At 36.1% G+C, this 21,284-nt stretch overlaps 1 protein-coding gene across 1 annotated transcript in view; it reads right to left on the bottom strand.

Annotated features, from left to right (window-relative positions):
- SIFaR (SIFamide receptor) overlaps positions 1-13,122 on the bottom strand; it is a 310,116-nt gene extending 296,994 nt beyond the window's left edge. The window contains exon 1 of the mRNA XM_067762477.1: positions 12,468-13,122. The gene's annotated coding sequence lies outside the window, so the exon portion shown is untranslated. The remainder of the gene's footprint in view (positions 1-12,467) is intronic.
- Between the last annotated feature and the right edge of the window lie 8,162 nt (positions 13,123-21,284).

The following is a 21,284-nucleotide window of genomic DNA, read 5'->3' as shown; positions in this document are numbered from 1 at the left end:
CAAAGTTAATATACTGTGTGTGCAAAGCACGCTGAGTATAATAACGTGTTGAAACACCAAGTAAATAAAATTACTGAAATTACTATCTAATAGTTTGTTAAATACTATAAAAAACAAGTAAGGACGGGACTGTCTTCGGCTGTGCCGAAGACTTCATACCTTTCATGAATGGGGCTTAACAATAATCTTATCCCATTCGTAATCTCCGAATAATCGGATATATAAGATAAGAAATATATAGTGAACAGATCTACATACCTAAACGATTTTTAAGATAAATATAAAATAAAAAATAGGTAGTTACTTTGTGCGAGGATGCAAAGTTTCAGGTTTTTTGTGGTCTGCGTGTAAAAACTATGACTACGAATCACGTATTTCAACTATATATGACGTAAACGTAACTTTTTGATGAAATTTTATGAATTTTGAAGCTTCTAGTCGTAAAAAAGGGGCAAAAAAATACAGTTTATATGGGGTATATAATATATGTACCACCGATCTCTATGATTTTTTCAGACAACAATATATGCTATATTTTTATTTATTTATTTATTATTTAAAGTCGACGATAAACTATGGTCGACTGCATAATATAAAAGATATATAAATATACAACTCAAAAGATAAAATTTAATATATATCGAGATTTCAACAATGTTATATTACAAACAAAGAAATATTAATGAACATTACTCTTTAATTTCAGAATATAATAATAATAAGAAATATAAGCAGAAATAAGAACTTATTCCGAAATCTTAAACTGGCGGAATGCATCAGATTCCGCTCATCATGATTTCGGAATGCAACAAGATTCCAATCAGCAGGTCATGGGAATCCGGCAGTGCTAAGAGTAGTGTAATGAGGATACGCCATCACAAGGCATAAAAAAGTAACATGACCTGTGTTGTTGGAATGCACCGGATTCCAATCAGCTCGATGCCTGACCCATAAGATTATACTGCCGGAATGCATACGATTCCGGTCAGTGACTCATGAAAAAGCATGTTTTTTACATTGTTGGAATGCCCCAGATTCCAATCAACACAGTACTGTCTTGTTCCTTTTTAATGATACATGTTGTTAAATGTTCCTCCATCCTTAAGCGAGATAGTTCCTGTCTTTTATGGAAGGAATAAAATGCCGGCAAATTAAATTATCTTGTATCTCTTAAATTAGATAGGCAAGTATTGCATTACGTATAGTGGCAAAAGTACATTCAAGACTGATACAGCTATACAAGTCATTGTAGTGCGCGCACCAGATAAGAAGAGGATTATTTTTAGCAAAGTTTCGTCGACAAAGGGGTAAATAGAAAGGAACGGAGGTCCGCAGAATCAATTTCTCCAATAATGAGCTTATGGATGAACAATATCCCTAATAATATTCTCCGATTTTCCAGGGTGGGTAAGTTAATAAGAATAAGTATACTTCTGTATGGAGGAAGGTGGAGACTTGAGTCCCAATTAAGGCCGCGCAATGCAAATATCAAAAATTGCTTTTGAACTGACTCAAGACGCTTTATATGCTTTTGAGAAACAGGGACCAAACGCATGAGCAATACTCGAGTATTGGACGAACCAGCGATGTGTAAATAACCTTAGTGAGTTACGGATCATCGAACTCTTTAGCCCATCTTTTAACAAATCCAAGTAAACCCAACGCTTTGTTGGCTATAGATGAAATATGCATGTTAAAATTCAATTTCGGATCAAAAAGGACACCTAGATCATTTGCAATAGATATACGCTCCAAAGGCGTACCATCTATTACATAAGATTTCAATGCTGGCTTCACTCGGTGAAATGTCATATGCTTACATTTAGAGCAATTTAAAGCTAGTAAATTTGTTGTGCACCAACATTGGAACGAGTCCAAGTCGGCCTGAAGAAGATCCAAGGAATTCAAATCGGTAGGACAGTAAGTGTAGCAAAGTTTTACATCATCCGCATACATTATAGTATGGGAATATAATATTGTCTGTGGCAAGTCATTAATGAAAAGGGCAAAGAGCAAAGGGCCTAGATGACTTCCCTGGGGTACGCCGGAGGAAACTCCGAACGATTCCGACAGATTGCACTTGAACAGGACTTTTTGGGTCCGGTTAGAAAGATAGCTTTTCAGCCACATTAATAGGTGAAACGGAAATCCCAGTAAATCAAGCTTATGAATAAGCAACTCATGGTTGACGGTATCAAATGCTTTGCTGAAGTCCGTGTAGATGACATCCATTTGCTTGTTCGCTAAAAATCCTTCCATAACTTTAGAGGTGAATACAAGTTGTAGTGGTTGTTGACCTTTGTCGAATAAAACCGTGTTGGCATGGAGATCAAATACTATACGTAAGCATTTGGTGAAATTTGAAGCTTCTAGCTGTTAAAATGGGGCAGAAACTGCGCAAAGTTTCTTATCTGAACAATCGGTTGTATGAGATATATACTATATATACGACCGATCTCAATGATTTTTTCAGACAACAATATATACTATACACGTAAGCACTTGGTGAAATTTGAAGCTTCTACCTGTTAAAATGGGGAAGAAATTGCGCAAAGTTTCTTATCTGAACAATCTGTTGTATGAGATTATATATACCACCGGTCTCTATTATTTTTTCAGACAACAATATATGCTACGCATTTGGTGAAATTTTAACATATCTAAACGATTTTTAAGATAAATATAAAATAAAAAATAGGTAGGTACTTTGTGTGAGGATGCAAAGCTTCAGGTTTTTTGTGGTCTGAATGTAAAAACTATGACTACGAATCACGTATTTCAAAAATATATGACGTAAACGTAACTATTTGATGAAATTTGATGAAGTTTGAAGCTTCTATCCGTAAAAAAGGGGCAAAAATGAGAGTTTATATGAAGTATATAATATATATGCCACCGATCTCTATGATTTTTTCAGACAAAAATATATGCTATATACGTAAGCATTTGGTGAAATTTGAAGCTTGTAGCTGTTAAAATGGGGCCGAAATCGCAAAAAAAATATATATATATACTATATATATATACTATATATACCATCATATATATATTATATATATCACCGATCTCTATGATTTTTTGACACAACAATATATACTATATACGTAAGCAATCGGTGATATTTGAAGCTTATAGCTGTTAAAATGGGGTAGAATTGCGCAAAGTTTCTTATCTGAACAATCGGTTGTATGAGATATATACTATATATACAACCGATCTCTATGATTTTTTCAGACAACAATATATGCCATATACGTAAGCATTCGGTGAAATTTGAAGTTCCTAGCTGTTAAAATGGGGCTAAAATTGCGAAAATATGTATATATACTATATATCTATACTATATATACCACCATATATATACTATATATACCACCATATATATACTATATATACCACCGATCTGTATGATTTTTTCAGACAAAAATATATGCTATATACGTAAGCATTCGATGAAATTTGAAGCCTCTAACTCTTAAAATAGGGCAGCAATTACGAAAAGTTTCTTATCTGAACAATCGGTTGTGGGGGATATATACTATATATACGACCGATTTCATAAATTTTTTCAGGCAACAATACGTGCAATATACGAAATTATATGGTGAAGTTTGAAGCTTCAATCTGTTAAATTGAGTAAGATATTACAAAAATCCTCTTTTTCTGAAAAATCGGTTGTATGGAGGATATATGTTATAGTGGTCCGATCCGGCCGGTTCCGACAAATGTCTAATCGGACACCCAAATACACCCGCTCACCAAATTTTATCAAGATATCTCAAAAATTGAGGGACTAGTTTGCATACAAACAGACAGACGGACAGACGGACAGACGGACATGGCTAAATCAACTCAGCTCTTCAACCTGATTATTTCGGTATACCTAATGGTGGGTCTATCTATTTTCCTTTAAGGACTTACAATTTTGGGTTTTGTGACGAAATTAATATACCATTTCATTTTCATGAAAGGTATAAATATATTTTTAGTAGGACAGCATGTCCGCATTTATTGAAGCCAAGTATAAACTTAAACTAGTGATTACAAGTAGTTGGTTTTTATAGTTATAAATTGCTCACTTAACAAAAATGTTTAATATTAAATTGTTTACTTAAGAATATTTTTTATTTCATGTATCAGACGCATTAGTTAAAGTGCTTTCCAATAATTTCCTGTTTACTAGATTTTGGCTATTACTGTTGATGCGGCGATTATTGACTTTAGTCAAAAATCGGTACAAATGTCAAGTCAGCTATTGTTGGGTGAAAATTAACAAAACTCGTGTTAACTCTTCCCCTCTTTAGTCGATTGCCCTCAATCGGCACACATTTTACAAAGAAAAAATCATATAGTAACTTGTAAATATGGGTTTTTAGGTACGTCTACTACACGTTCCGTAGTTACGTGGAACTTTTTTTATTTTTATTGTAGAAAATTAGAGTGGCCATAACGATAATGGTAATAATTATTATAGTAGTACTTATGCTAATTACATGTTTTATTATATTATCTTTTACTAGCAACCGAATGTCGCTCCTATGCTCTAGATGGCTTACATATAAAGTCTCAATTTTTATACTCAGTTGAGCAGAGCTCACAGAGTATATTAATTTTGATTGGATAACGGTTGGTTGTACATATATAAAGGAATCAAGATAGATATAGACTTCCATATATCAAAATAATCAGGATCGGAAAAAAATTTGATTGAGCCATGTCCGTCCGTCCGTCCGTCCGTTAACACGATAACTTGAGTAAATTTTGAGGTATCTTGATGAAATTTGGTATGTAGGTTCCTGAGCACTCATCTCAGATCGCTGTTTAAAATGAACGATATCGGACTATAACCACGCCCACTTTTTCGATATCGAAAATTTCTAAAAACCGAAAAAGTGTGATAATTCATTACAAAAGACCGATAAAGCGACGAAACTTGGTAGATGAGTTGAACTTATGACGCAAAATAGAAAATTAGTAAAATTTTGGACAATGGGCGTGGCACCGCCCACTTTTAAAAGAAGGTAATTTAAAACTTTTGCAAGCTGTAATTTGGCAGTCGTTGAAGATATCATGATGAAATTTGGCAGGAACGTTACTCTTATTACTATATGTACGCTTAATAAAAATTAGAAAAATCGGAGAAGGACCACGCCCACTTTTAAAAAAATTTTTTTTTTTTAAATTAAAATTTTAACAAAAAATTTAATATCTTTACAGTATATAAGTAAATTATGTCAAGATTCAACTCCAGTAATGATATGGTGCAACAAAATACAAAAATAAAAGAAAATTTAAAAATGGGCGTGGCTCCGCCCTTTTTCATTTAATTTGTCTAGGATACTTTTAACGCCATAAGTCGAACAAAAATTAACCAATCCTTTTGAAATTTGGTAGGGGCATAGATTTTATGGCGTTAACTGTTTTCTGTGAAAATGGGCGAAATCGGTTGATGTCACGCCCAGTTTTTATACACAGTCGTCCGTCTGTCCTTCCGCATGGCCGTTAACACGATAACTTGAGCAAAAATCGAAATATCTTTACTAAACTCAGTTCACGTACTTATCTGAACTCACTTTATCTTGGTATGAAAAATGAACGAAATCCGACTATGACCACGCCCACTTTTTCGATATCGAAAATTACGAAAAATGAAAAAAATGCCATAATTCTATACTAAATACGAAAAAAGGGATGAAATATGTTAAGGTAATTAGATTGTTTTATTGACGCGAAATATAACTTTAGAAAAAACTTTATAAAATGGTTGTGACACCTACCATATTAAGTAGAAGAAAATGAAAAAGTTCTGCAGGGCGAAATAAAAAACCCTTAAAATCTTGGCAGGTATTACATATATAAATAAATTAGCGGTATCCAACAGATGATGTTCTGGGTCACCCTGGTCCACATTTTGGTCGATATCTGGAAAACGCCTTCACATATACAACTACCACCACTCCCTTTTAAAACTCTCATTAATACCTTTAACTTGATACCCATATCGTACAAACTCATTCTAGAGTCACCCCTGGTCCACCTTTATGGCGATATTTCGAAAAGGCGAACACCTATAGAACGAAGGCCCACTCCCTTTTAAAAAAAACTCATTAACACCTTTCCTTTGATACCCATATCGTACAAACAATGTCTAGAGTCACCCCTGGTCCAGAAAGGCCCACTCCCTCTTAAAATACTCATTAACTCCTTTCGTTTGATACCCATATCGTACAAACGAATTCTAGAGTCACACCTGGTCCATCTTTATGGCGATATCTCGAAAAGGCGTCCACCTATAGAACTAAGGCCCACTTCCTCTTAAAATACTCATTAACTCCTTTCGTTTGATACCCATATCGTACAAACGCATTCTAGAGTCACCCCTGGTCCATCCTTACGGCGATATCTTGAAAAGGCGTCCATCTATAGAACTTAGGTCCACGCCCTTTTAAAATACTCATTAATACCTTTCATTTGATACCCATATCGTACAAACGCATTCTAGAGTCAACCCTGATCCACCTTTATGGCTATATCCCTAAATGGCGTCCACCTATAGAACTATGGCCCACTCCCTCATAAAATACTCTTTAATGCCTTTCATTTGCTACACATGTCATACAAACACATTCCAGGGTTTCCCTCGGTTCATTTTCCTACATGGTTATTTTCCCTTATGTTGTCACCATAGCTCTCAACTGAGTATGTAATGTTCGGTTACACCGGAACTTAACCTTTCTTACTGGTTAGATTTAGATTTGTTTCGTTACTATCTTTGATATTAGTTATTAGGTTCGGTAGAACAAATGTGTCGTAACTTCTTAGGTTTAGATTGCTGTAGGTTATGTTGTATATTACAATTTTACAGTTTTCAAATTTTATTAGGGATGTGCCTTTTTGCATAAATTTTAGTTTATTGCAATCGTGAGATATATTTCCATTAAAGTTTTTTAGTATTAATATTCCTGGTTCAACTTCTACAACTGCGGGTTTCGTTAACTATTTCAATTAGCATTGAGCTTCCCTGAATTCTAAAATGTTAATAAGACATTCGTCATTTTTCTTGTTCAAATTTTTCTCAAAGTTATTTTTTACATCTGGACTATATATATAATTTTTATCATCTACGAGTACTTCATACTCGTTTAGTACAATTGATTTGTTTGAGGCGTTGGGAAGGGGTTCGAATCTTATTTTGGATAGGATGTTTGTGGAAAATTGTGGGATGAGTAGGGTGAGTATAATAATATTCTCTTGAAAAATGACGGCGACCTTAATATTCCTATAACTGTCGTAGTCCTTGATTAGATCCAGTTCAGTTTGAGTCACTATGTCGGTAGGGACTATACCTAGTTTACTAGAAAATATGATCTGTTCTATATCGTTTATGTGATTTTTTAAGAGTGTTATGTCATTGTTAATCCTGTACGTATGTTCGATGAACTGAACTTCGTCTTCTAATGTTTGTATTTTGTTTAACGTGGAATGTCGGAATGTACCTATGTAGTCACTTATAAGAGCTTGTTGCCTATTTATATGGGTTGTAATATTGTCTATCTGTTGTGTCAAGAAACTGTTAAATCGCGTTAAGTTGATTGCATTGTCCGTGATTGTCCATTCGTTATTGTGTACCTGATCTAGTGCGTTTTTGATTTCTCGTTCGTCGTCACTGTCCATAGAACCTGCTATGAATTTCAAGCCTTTACCCAGTACGTTAATTAGTCCTCGTTTGGTTTTTGTATGTAGGCGCAACCTATCTATTTTTGCTCTTAGTAGGAGAAAATTTTCGTTGATGCGTGTCTTCAAAGGAAGTTGTCTTTAGAATTTTTATGTTGTCCGTAATACGTAACATCGTGTTTTCGTATGTGGTTATGTTGATAAATGTAGTACCTTGTCGTAATGGTTAATCGTCTTTAATTCTCCTGTCTTGATTAGTACATATCCGTTGTTGTTCGTTAGGTCCTGCACACTAATTTGTTGGCTTTTGACACCAAGCACGAGTGTCCAGAGAAAGATTGTCGTTAATAGCATTTTTCTGTGGGAGTTAGGGTAATTGGTTTAGCATTGTCTAATGTTTTTCTTGTGAACTATCCTGCCTGACTTTGTTTTAATGGTTGTGTTAAGGTTCTCTGCTACAATTTCTTTCTTATACCTGGCTGATAACTTATTTCCTAATCTCTTATTTATTTTTGCGAATATAACGTCTCCTTCTGAAAAGGGGTTTGTCTATCTTTATTGTGATAGCAAAGATCCTGCTGTTGTTTTTTCTGTAGTTTCTCCTTGATTTCCTGCCTATATTTCTCTAGAAGGTCGTGGTCGCTACTAATTCTTCTCCCAAAAAATATTTCAATTGGTTTTTTTCCTGTCGTAGAATGCACCAAGTAATTATACTCTTTAACGGATTTTTCTAATAATTCGCTGAAGGATCGGTGGCTTTTCTCCACTTGTAGACAGCGCATTATTTCCTGTATGGTGGAGTGAAAGCGTTCGACTTGTCCGTTCGAACAACTAGTATATGGAGGTGTTCGATATATTTCTGTACCGAATTCATTGTTAATCATGAAGTTTATAGATTCTGAGTTGAAGGATCTCTCATTGTCCATTTCTATTGTTTCTGGTACTAAGGCAAAGAGGATATCCCTTATTGGTTGCCTTATGTCTTCGGCTGCTTTGGATCGAATAACCTTTGCTACTGCATATTTGGAAAGTTTACCCACAGCTGTTAGAATTAGTTGTTTACCCATTAGTGTAGCTTGTATTTGAGGTTTTGGTGGATTACGCTCGTATTTATTTTCTTTGCATGTAACGCACGATTTGATAATTTTTTTAAATTTTATTTGTTATTCCAGGAAAGTAATACCTTTCCAGAATTTGTGTTTTATTTTCTTTGCTATTCCTGTGGGCTCTATTATGTGTTCTAATAATAATTTCCTCCTGCTCTTTTGCATCTGTTATGTTCTGAACCTCTACCTGCGTAAACCTGATGTGATATTTGCTGAAGTGTATTGGGTATAATTCCTGTATTTTTCCCATTATGGGTTCCTGCGTTTTAATGCAGTTTATTACTGATGGGTTGAGGTATCTCTTGTGGATTGAGATAAGCGTTTGATAGGAGAATTCTGGTTCTTTAATTATATGCTGATGGTATGTTGGAAATATTTTTTTAAATTGGTAAGAGGAAATTTCGTCGTTTTTAAGAAATATTTGATTTTTGAAAGCGTTAATAGGTACTTCGACACTATATATTAGATTATGAGATGAACTGTCATCTGAATTTGTTGCCATAGTGTTAATAATAGTGTTAACCTGTGTTTCATTATGGGGTACTCTTGACAGGGCGTCGGCCCCTACATTTTTTTTGCCTATCTTATAAAATAGCTCGTAAGAGTATTCCTCGAGAGCTGCCTTCCATCTTTTCATTTTTGAGTTGTTATGTTTATTACTAAGTGCGTATGTGAGCGGCTGGTGGTAGGTAAAAATGTCCACCTTGGCCGATCCATACAAAAAGTTTCTAAATGAGTTTAAGGCCCAGATTATGGCTAACATTTATTTTTCGTTAGCTGCGTAATGTTCCTCCGCCTTACTTAAGGTTCTTGAAATGAAAGCCAATGGCTTAGAATCTTGAGATAAAACAGCTCCGAGAGCAAATTTGGAGGCGTCTGTTACTAGCTGAAAGCTTTTATTGTAATCGGGATATGCAAGTACGATATCCTCGGAAGTAAGCGAGAGTTTTATATTGTTGAAGGCTCTTATGGCGTCTTCATTCAAAATTATATTGACTTCCGAAGATTTATTTTTGGATATTCTACCTTCTTCCCCTCTTAGAAGAGTTGTTAGGGGTTTTGCTAACTTTGCGTAGTCTTTTATGAATCTGCGATAATATCCTGACATGCCAAGGAAACTTCGAAGCTCTTTTAAAGTTGTGGGTTGCGGAAAATTTGTAGTTGCTTCGACCTTCGCGGGATTTGTTCTAATATCATTTGGAGATATAACATATCCCAGGAATTCGACTTCTTTCTTAAACAAATTACACTTGTCCAACTGGAATTTCATGTTGGCCTCTTCTAGGGTTGCAAATATTTTCCTAATGTGATTGAGGTGTTCATCCTCAGTTTTACTGAAAATGATTATGTCATCGATATAGACGTAGCAGTACTTTGCTATATGCTCGCGAAGTATGTCGTCTAAGGCTCGTTGGAAAATAGCGGGAGCGTTTTTAAGCCCAAACGGCAAACGAGTAAATTCGTAATTGCCACCTTTTATTGAGAATGCGGTTTTTTCGATGTCAGATTCCTTTAGAGGAATCTGGTGAAATCCGCTTTTCAAGTCTAAAACGGAGAAAAATTTACTTTCTCCAAGGTTTGAAATTACTTCCGATATTTCGGGTATAGGGTATTTATCAGCCATTGTAACTGAATTCAATTTTCTATAGTCTATGACCATGCGATACTGTTTATCACCTTCTGAGTCTGGTTTTTTAGGTACGATCCATACGGGTGAATTATACGGGGATCGGGATGGCCTTAAGATACCATCATTCAGTAATTTCTTTACTTGTGATTCTATCTCGCCTTTTAGCGATGCTGGGTACGGATAGAATTTTGAATATACAGGAGAGTCAGTTTGTGTTCTGATCTGTCCCATAACCTTCGTAGTGTAAGTAAGCTTTTCGTCAGGTTCGGAGAAAATTGGGATATGTATTCACAATATCCTTCATACTATTTTTTGTTTGGGAGATAAGCCCTCCTCTTTTATATTTATTGCGTTGACGCTGTGCGAACCCTGCTGCTTAAGTCTGACCATACGGCCATTTTTAAAACCATTTCGTTTTCTGCGGTATATATTACTGCTTCTAGTGCCCTAAGTGTGTCGTTTCCCAAAATGGCATCGAATGATTTTAATAAGGGCAATAGGTAGAACTTAATTTTTCCCTCCGTGTTAAAGAGGTTCACATAAGTGTGTTCCGTTATGTTAACATCTCCTGCAATTGATTTTGCATGGAAAGGTTTTTTGTTTTGAATTCGATTCTTTGCTAAATTCGGTTTTACGTAATTTTTGCTGGAGCCTGTGTCCAGCAGAAATTTTAGGATACTTCCGCTCTCCTTCTTTACTTCAATGTATGGAAGCGAAGAGCTAATTATCCTAAAAAACGGACATCATTGTATTCAGCAACTTCATCTTCGACCTCATATTTGTATTGGTTATCTTCACTTGACGTATCTATATGAAACGTCCTTTGGTTTTTGCTGGGTGGCTGGTTGTTGACCGATTGTGGAGGTCTTTTACCCTGAAACTGATTCTGAGGTGGTTTGTTCATATAATTAATGCGCCGTGAATGTATGCTCTGGTCTATATCCATTGGCTCCGGTTTTCGTTGAGGTTTGGGTGGCCTTGGAGGAGTACTCGTAACCTGAATTTGGTTGGAGAACTGTGGTTTGTCCTTCCATCTTGGTTGATTGGTTTGTGGCTCGTGAGCTAGTTGTGGATAGAAAGACTGCTGTTGGGAGTGATACTTTCCCGAATTTGGATATCCTTTTTTAACATTTTGTGTATGATTTGTTCTATAGTTTTGATTGTCTAATTTCATACATAGGTGAAGGGCCTTCGGAAGGTCAGCGGGTTCTCGAATGCCCAGTAATCGTGGTAATTCCCCATTTAGACCCCTAATGAAGGTGTCAAGTGCCTTATCCCTATATGATAGCGTCATCATTCGCAGAAATTCGCCATTCATTTCCATACATCCTAATTTATTGAGAATTAACGAAAGGTATTTGTAAACCTGTTGGTAGAAGTCGGCAATGCTCCTGTTACCCTGCACTAGAGTGGTTAATTGATATTCCAAAGTGGAAATATCTCTCTTATCTGCATAATGCATTGTTAGGCATTTGGTAATCGCTGACCAATCCAATGGCGTATTATACGATTCCGGTGCCGTATTAGCATTTCCCGTTATTTTATTCCTAATCACGATAAGGATTCCGTAATACTTCGGAGTTCCCTTTAGCGGTTCGTAAATACTTAATATCCGATCTACACTTTTTTCCATGGATTGAACTCACCAGGACGACCGGAAAAACCTTTTAGGCACTTAACCACGTCCGGAATCTTATCTAAATCTCCCAGGTTACCCCGATGCCTATCTTCAATTGTTTGGTCTATTGCCGAACTGAGGAATGCGTTGGGATTGAGAGTGGCCTGTACTACACTTGGTACTTGTTGTTGCAAAACATCTGGTGCAATATTAGTCATTAGGACCCTTAGGTCTTCTATGCTTAATTGTTGTCTATTATTTGATGCCTGAGGGGCGGTAGGATTTTGGGAAAGGACTTGAGGACGGATTAAGTTATTAGGGTTTGCCATTTCGATATTAATGATTACCACTACTTTTTATTTATTAATCCTTCTTTCTAGTTAAATATGTTTTTCTTTAGTTTAGGTATGGTAAAAAAAATTATGCTTTCCATGCTCACCTTTTCTCGTTTTATTTGGCGTAAATGTTGCAAATGGCGAAACTGATTAAGGTATGAAAAAGTTGTTGTTGCGAAAAATGTTAGCAATCCAAAATGTGTTGCTGTCCTGCGAACGGATTTTATTCTACTTCTTTTATGCCGCTCTAGATATGTTAACTTTTCGTTTGGCAGTTCACTGGCGGTGCTATTGTAAGGTATGAAAATGTTGTTGTTGCGAAAAATGTTAGCAATCCACAATGTGTTGGTGTTTTGCGCACGGATTGTATTCTACTTCTTTTATGCCGCTCTGGATATGTTAACTTTGCGTTTGGCAGTTCACTAGCGGTGCTATCGTAAGAATATTCCACAGCTTTTGCTCCACTGATTTTAGGGAGGTATTTAATTTTCACTAAATCAATCACTATCACTGACACTTCAATATTTTGTGTTTTTTTATAGCTCGGGCTGGTACATGGTACCACCGGTTCGTGTTGCACTTCTGGGGGCAGTTACTATAATCGCGAGTATCACTACCGCGAGTCCTTATTTTTACAGGACTTTTTCCTTTTGCTCGACGCGAATCCTTATTTGTTCCTTTCAGGATATTTATGCGACTTTTGGCTCGGGCGCCAGTTATGTTCCTTCGGATTAAGGTTACAAAAAAATATATTTTTAGTAGGACAGCATGTCCGCATTTATTGAAGTCAAGTATAAACTTAAACTAGTGATTACAAGTAGTTGGTTTTTATAGTTATAAATTGCTCACTTAACAAAAATGCTTAATATTAAATTGTTTACTTAAGAATGTTTTTTATTTCATGTAGCAGACGCATTAGTTAAAGTGCTTTGCAATCATTTCCTGTTTACTAGATTTTGGCTATTACTGTTGATGCGACGATTATTGACTTTGGTCAAAATCGGTGCATGAGTTAAATCAGCAATTATTGCGTAAAAATTAATGAAGCTCGTGTTAGCTAGTTGGAAAGCGATTTCCTGTTTACTAGTTTTAGCTATTGTTGATGCGGCGATTATTGACTTTAGTCAAAAATCGGTACAAGTGTCAAATCAGCTATTGTTGGGTGAAAATTAACAAAACTCGTGTTAACTTACATAGAATTAGTGTAGAGGAACATAGACACATATTTCAGTTACATCTGAGTATAATGCGTATTGAAATTTAGTATCTAGTATTAATTTTATGCGCAGCAATTTCAGCACAGGTGTATTTACAGTTTGACGTTTAGCAGTCCTTAGAAAGTTTAAGCGTAAACGTCGATTGTTGTAAAAAAACACAGCTATTGTAATCTTATATAAAAAAATAAAGGAAAATGTGTGTTAGTTGGTAGCCGGTTTTTGAAGAGATGCGCCGGTCGATTTTGTAGAAGCTTTCACATAAGTTGCGTATACCTCACGCGGTGGTTTGCCCGTGGACCCGGATACCCCTAGAATGTGTGTGTAATATGGATATCAAATGAAAGCTGTTGCTGAGAGCTTTAAACTAATTTTCATTGCGATATTCGGTTCAGTCGCATCAACCTAGCAAAACTGATAAATATGCATGCGAAGCGAAATTAAGACATGAATTAATAATACGCACATACCTATTTACTTACTTCCTATTCGATTTGCTTGAAATTTGGTATATAAATTTGCCTATATTATTATTTACGATGCTTTTTTCCAGGAAGTAGACCAGAGACGGGCTGGTACTGGAATTAGGATTAGGACTAGGACTGAGACTTGGACTCGGAATGGGACTGGAACAAAATACATACCATCCTCTGGGACTGGCAATAAGGGATGAAGAAGAATGAGAAGAACTTGAGAGAAGAGAAAAGAGAGAAGAGGGAGACTGAGAAAGAGATGGAATGAGACGAAGATAGAGATAGATGAAGCGAAAAAGACGGAGGGTGGAGCGAATAAAAGTATTAAGAAAAAGTGAAGAGGGGGGAGGGCAGAGTTAGACAGAAACAGAAAAAGCTTATTAAAATGTATGCAGATAAACAAAATTTAGGGCAGAACAACGTCTGCCGGGTCTGCTAGTTATTAAATAAATCAAAATAAGATTCATTGTTTTCGCACAGGTGAAACAAAAATATACGCAAAAATAATACTATTATTATTATTATTATTATAAAGCCATTTTACACGAAATTATAGCAGTTTAGTTCCTAATGGGTACAGCAGAATAGATTCGGTTGTTGGCGAGAGGATAGAATGCGTGCGCGCGGGGATGTGTGGTGCGCTTGTCTGAGCGTTTTACAAAAACAATTGCGTGAAAGCACTTATGGGGTGGCGATCACTGACTTAAAGCATAAAATAGTTTTCGAAGTTTGCTCCAAATCATGAGATATGAGGATAGAAGTAAAAGTTTTGAAACGATAAGCAGTAACAAAGCAAAATAAACAAGGTAGAATTGGCAACTGAAAAATTTTAGTTTTGCATGAATTGTTACTTCAAAAAATTGCAACCAAGCGCATTAACCCTTTGTGGCCTAAGCATATATTTTGGATCCTATACATGATTCAACTACTGCAGGTTTGCTCACTCGAAGCACTCGAAATCAAAAATCAGTACGGGTTGCTTTTACTTAGCATAGAAAATGGGAAGAAATTATATCTTTCTCAGAAGAAATTGTAATAGAAAAGACTTAAAGTAGTTTGTAGTAATAGTAGTGCTAGCAAATTCGTAAATGCGAGTAGGTTTTCAGAAAATTGTAGATTTCAAACTAAATATTTCGTCACTTTGGCAACCAGGTTTCGCAAAAGAATATAACCAGCTCGGTCGGAAATATGCGAAAACTTCCTTAACGTGAGCCCCTTGGAGTCGCTTCTTATCCGAACTAGATGCCTTAAAGAACTGAACAACTGATATTCTGAGTAACTCCGTAAGCAGCACAACTTATGAATGTCTTCCCAGGATATCACTTATTACGGATGCGCGTTGTTGTTTTTTTTTTCAACAAAAGTATTCATATTAAAAATTTTGTGTGTTTACAAAAAAACTAAATTTTCCGGAAGTCAACGGGTTAAATATTTTTTTCATTTGAAACAACAATTCATACGGAGAAGGGAGAATTGTCCAGTTCACTATTACTTTGTTTAATATACTTTGAGCAGTAATATTCAGATTTGTCTTATTTACAACACTTCTATTCTATCACAACTGAAAATGAAAAGTGATATTTAGCTGAAGTGATAAAGTTACACAATTATATATACCTAAATATGTAATTTACGAAGTTCAGTGGATGAGTCTTGATCTCCATAATACAAATGCATTGCATTACTGAACAGGATAATCAAAATACGCTTAATTTAGAACAACAAAGTCTCAAATGATACTTGTGTTTTGATTTGTTTGCGAGAAGCGTGATTATGTATATTGTCACAATCAAAATTTTAGATATGATTTTAAACTGGTGCTAGTTTAAAAATAAATACTTCTACCTTATACATAAAATTCAAAATCATCATCATTGTTCTTTCCTCTCACTGGCAGATCATGGACGCCACAGAATATAACAGTTTATATAATAGGCGATATGAATTTTCTATTCTCCTCCACTATTTTTTCGTGCCCAATTTTGTAATGAGAGGTTGATTGGTGTTATTTCCAAAAAGTTCTTTGCTTCTCTGACTGCACCCAGGTGCCATTGATTTGTAGAGTGCTTTTTGTAATATTCATGCATGTTTTTATAACGTTGGAAAGGTTTTTTTATCAATGATCCTAGAACATCTTGAACATTTTTCAGCGGAAAAAGAACACAATATAAACACAATGCTCCCTTCAGTTTTTTCGAATACTGAAGCCAAGGAGAATACATTCTCAGCCATTCAAATTTAAATTTTCGGCCTAAGTCTTCGACGTCGTCATTAAAATTATAATTTTCTGACGGTACTCAACATCTCTTTAGAAATTCCATCTTGTTAGTAGTTGATATCTGTGATGATCGTCCAACACAAAAGCCTAAATCGTGTGAGTGATATTCTTCCAAACTTGTTTCATTTAAACATGATGATGCTGAAGTAAAAGAACTTTTTTAACACGATCGGAGGAATTTGTAGGTTGATGACTAGAGGTCGAAGTTTGGCCTTCATCACACTTCGAAGTACATTCTTACGGATCGTTCGATGGAATATCTGTTAAATTTTCTACAAAAACGAGCAATTATTTGTTATTGAGAAACTAACAATGAATGTTATCAGCATGAAGCTATAATTTTTACCAATCACAATATTCATTAGCATGTATACGCAGGTAATGTTCTAGGACAGTGACCGAGTGCTAAAAAAATAGCTCCAAATCCAAAAGTGGTGCCCAAAAACGCGTTTTGCACAGCATTTCTGCGCAGAACACTTTTACTCACAAATTTGTTTGTGTGTACGACAAAAACACAACAACCACATGAAAACTTCAAACTGGTTTTACAAAAATCTCGAGAATTATAAGAGATATCGGGTTTATGGTTTCGGATTCGAGATCCTGGGGTCAAAAAGCATTTTTGGGTATCACTTTCTGATTTTTAGCTATCTTTTTAGCACTCGGCCACTGTCCTAGAACATTACCTTCGTATACATGCTAAAAAATATTGTGATTGGTAAAAACACAAAAAATGTATATCATTCATTCAAACCTTTTGAACATGTGGCTTCTCTTGCAGACTCAAACAGGAAGCAGCAACTTCTTCAACGCGAGTCGTGGTGGGTTCCACAATCTTTCGTTTTGGTGATGTGAAGACACAAGTATACAATTTGGGTTCAAGCAAGAACAAAACTTTTTGAGGAAGATAAGCTTCAAATGCAAATCCCTTCAATTTGAATAGTTTTGTGATTATATGTGGAAATGCATTGTATATTTTAACTCTTTCAGCCTGGCCCCGGATATATATATGTGTATGCGCTAGTGCATATATGTATTATGGTGGATGTCAAATTCGGCTAAATGCCAGGTCCCTGACAAAGTTCAGGAAGATTTTGTAGTATCACCGTAATATGAGAAGCAGTTTATGCTAGATTCCAACTTTTTTGCATGCGAACACGTCTTGCACTTCACCACGGACCTTCCAATTTCAATGTTAACCTGTTAACAGCAGAAAATTCTCTGTCAACAGTTTCAGCTGGTGTTAATATTATTTGATTTTCTCTTAAGATGATTTCTATGTGGGAATATAGGTATTTAGTAGAATTAATTATATTTAAATTTTATTATTTGTAGCAATATATTTGCATGTTTTGTGTTTTAATATGGATTTGAATTTAATTAAAATAATTTAGAAATTTTAAAAAAGGTAAAAAAGCTTAATTTCAATGGTAAATGGAGGGTTGAAAATGGCCTTGCGGCGTTTCAAATACATATACGCGGTCTAAGTAACAGATAAGACGAGGCAAAAATATAGTACGTTTGGCGCACCTGTGTGGCGCTTGTTTCAGGCTACGAGTGTTTCAGGTTCGAGTTTCAATAAATTTTTTTTTTTTTGATGGAAAATAGATAAAGATGCTCCCCGAAGATTTTGGATAGTGTTATCGAAGTTGATAGTCCTTTGCGGGTCGTTCCGGTAACAAACACCATTAACAACTATATATGTATGTATGTGTGGTTGAAGGGAACTGGACGAGGTTTTTTAGTGGCGGGAATTTTGTTTTCCAGCGCACAACTAGTGCGCAGTATTTATTTTTACTGCCGGTATATTCTAAGCACTTAACTCGCAGTCCTTTCGAACAAAAATCACGCTCTATAAGTCCTGAACACAAGTCAAAGGCTTCACTGGGTAGGCCATTATTACGATTAGACGAACACATCCCAGTGGGTTAGAGGGTAGAATATACCAGCGGTAGGTATGCCTGTCGTAAGAGACGACTAAAATACCAAATAAATTCAAGGGGTTTGGTAGCGCAACCCTTTCAGGTTGCCAGCGCAATATATAGCTTCTCCAAACCCAATTGTCAACTTCACCTATCCGTGGCGAATTTTGTTTCATTAACAACCGAGGCTCTGGCGACCCCGAACTCCGCAAGGATCTAGGGGGTGGGAGGGCATGTGGTCATAACAAATCGTTCCCGAGATGGTCAGGTTTGGTACCGGATCTATATCCGGCAAAGGAACATCAACATCGATAACACTCCCCAAAGCCTTCGGGGAGTGTCCTTATGGCTACAACAACAACAGCAACAACATTGGACGAACACATTCACGCTAAAAAAATATTCTCATCAACAGCCATATTTGGAAGCAGAGGAAAGGGATACCTCCATTGAGTAGGCCTGAGCTATCACGAAACAGGGATAGAGTAGACTTGTTACAAAACGGTCAAAATAGGATAGGCCGTTAAGCGCGGATGAAGCTCAGTACATTGTTGTTGTTTTGGTTATGTTAAGAGTGCGACCACTCAAATTGTCGTCACAGTCCTCTAACGGAAGTCCAAAGAAATTGTCAGTTTTAACAGGGGCGGACCATAGGGAAATTGGTAATAAAAGCGTAGGTTGCACATTACAGTTGAAAAGATGGTTGGGGTCATTTGTCGAATGCAGGGCATACATTAAGTATGTCGGGGTTGATTCTAGACTAGTAAGAGTTTAACCTGTTACAGTATCCATAACAAAGTTGAGCCAGGGTGAGTTGTGTCTTGCTTGGTAGTATGCTTTCTTCTTCTGCAAGAGTAGGATACTGTATATTGACCTTCTTCCTCTTCTCCTTCATGTACCAGTGGATCTAGGGCATATTTGTGTTTTCTGGATTAAAATGATGAGTTCTTGAACCGAAATTAATATTCTTTTTTTTTGCAGATTTCCAGGTTTTTGATGGAACCACATTATCGGTTTGCATAATTGGGGAATAACATGGTGGGCATAGGAAGGCTTAGGAACTTCTTTAGGCAGCTTACTCTCTCTAGTCTGAGTTTTGAAAACTTCCTTCCTGCAGAAGGTAGCAAAAAATTTCATGTGTGGATCTGTGGTTAAGCCTGCTATGGCTAAACGGCCAAACGCTATTCATATATAATACAGTAGTAGTATCGACGTTTCCGCATAACGAATCGAGTGTAACCACTAAAGACTGCCTCCCCAGCGGGTCAGGGGCCAGAATATACCCGCGGTAGGTATGCCTGTCGTAAGAGGCCACTAAAATACCAGATTCAAGGGGCTGTGTAGCGCAACCCTTCAGGTTGCCATCGCAATATATAGCTTCTCTAAACCCAATTGTCAACCTCATCTATCCGCGGCGAATCCTGTTTAAATAACTGACGAGGCTCTGGCGACCCCAAGCTCCTCATGGAACTTGGTGGTGGGGAGGGAGGGATGGCCTGAAGGTTTAATGTGGCCATGTAAATCGTTCCCGAGATGGTCGGGCTGGCATCTTAATGCTGTTGTGTTACCGGAGCGTACCGGATGTGTATCGGGCAAAGGACCATTACATCGATAACACTCCCCAAAGCCTTCGGGGAGCAACCTTATCGCTGCAACAACAAAAACAACAACTAGAGACTGCCACTTTGCGTTTTCATGACAGCAGTGTACCCGATCAGGGCATATTACTGCAGTATAACCTTATTTAATCAGTAACGACCTGTTCCTATCATTGGTACTAAGCAGTGTGGAGTGTCGGTAATTAATTTTGTCTCAGAATGATAGGTTTCGAGCGTTAAAGCGCTTAACACATTCACTTTTTGTTGGTGCTTTTTAAGCTCAAACTGGTGCTTTTCTATCTGAGCTTCATACCCAGGCCTTCCTAGGCCAACAATTTACTTTAAACTAACACCCTCACTTCAGCCTTTAAATTTCTCATCGAATAGTAAATGTAATATTACATTTACATTGCGCCATAAACTCGAGTTAATGTTCCGTTTTGAAGTTGAACAGTTTTTGTAAACTGCAAAATGGCCCATAAATTTGTGTATGGCTAATGTGAACGTAAAACCCTTATTTTAAATGACTCGTTTTACAGAATTCCAGTGATATTAACTTTAGCTTGTTTTATGTCAACAAAGCTCTCAACTATGGAGTTGGCGTGCGCTCATCACCAATCATTGGTAGGTGAAATATACTGTTAACGAAAGCTTGTACCATTATTATTCCATTTATTTTCTCCGTTTTCCCCCTCTAGTTTATACATTTGATCAAAATGGTCCAGAAACGATGAACTTCTGGCTTTGGTTAAAAGGCAGAAGGAATGACATACTTAGAAAACGAGTTGATCAGTAAATATTTGTCAAAGCAAACAGAAATATCTTTACCCTTGACAGACAGATACTTATCTCCAATATATTTAAAAATATTAAAAAACAATTCTCTACTACATAAAAATAACAAAACTATTTACTATCATTGACGCTACAAAACCTATAATACCAACGCAGAAAATTTAGTTTATAGTACAGACCAATATATAAAGAAGTAGCTTTAAGTTACATACTTAGGTATCTAAAAACATTTTATATACACATATATCCAGATAAAATATTAGCATATCTTCTTTTAAGCCCTTTTTGGAGGAAAATTAAAAATTCTTAAATAATTCTTGTCAAAGACAAATGTGTAAAAAGAAATAATCATAATCTATTGTATATAGAAAGTAACAGAACAAATTTTAAACTCCTAGATAAATACAAATGTATGTTAGGATAACACTAAATAACTAAATTTTTAGCATAAGTACGTAAAATATGTATGTTAATGTGATTTGTTGGGCAATAGATAAAAAAAAAAAAAACTTCTGGATTTGGCTCATAACAGCTTTGGGTACGGGCTTTGGTCTTCTAAGTTGTGCGATTTCCGCTATTGCAGCAGTACTAAAAGCAGCATCTGCACATTTCCTTATTCGTGGGTCGTGGATGGACAATAT

This window comes from Eurosta solidaginis, chromosome 1 (assembly GCF_040869045.1).
Source record: "Eurosta solidaginis isolate ZX-2024a chromosome 1, ASM4086904v1, whole genome shotgun sequence".
Classification (NCBI taxonomy): domain Eukaryota; kingdom Metazoa; phylum Arthropoda; class Insecta; order Diptera; family Tephritidae; genus Eurosta; species Eurosta solidaginis.
Note: the sequence above shows the minus strand (reverse complement) of the source record. Positions and strands in the feature narration are given on the sequence as shown.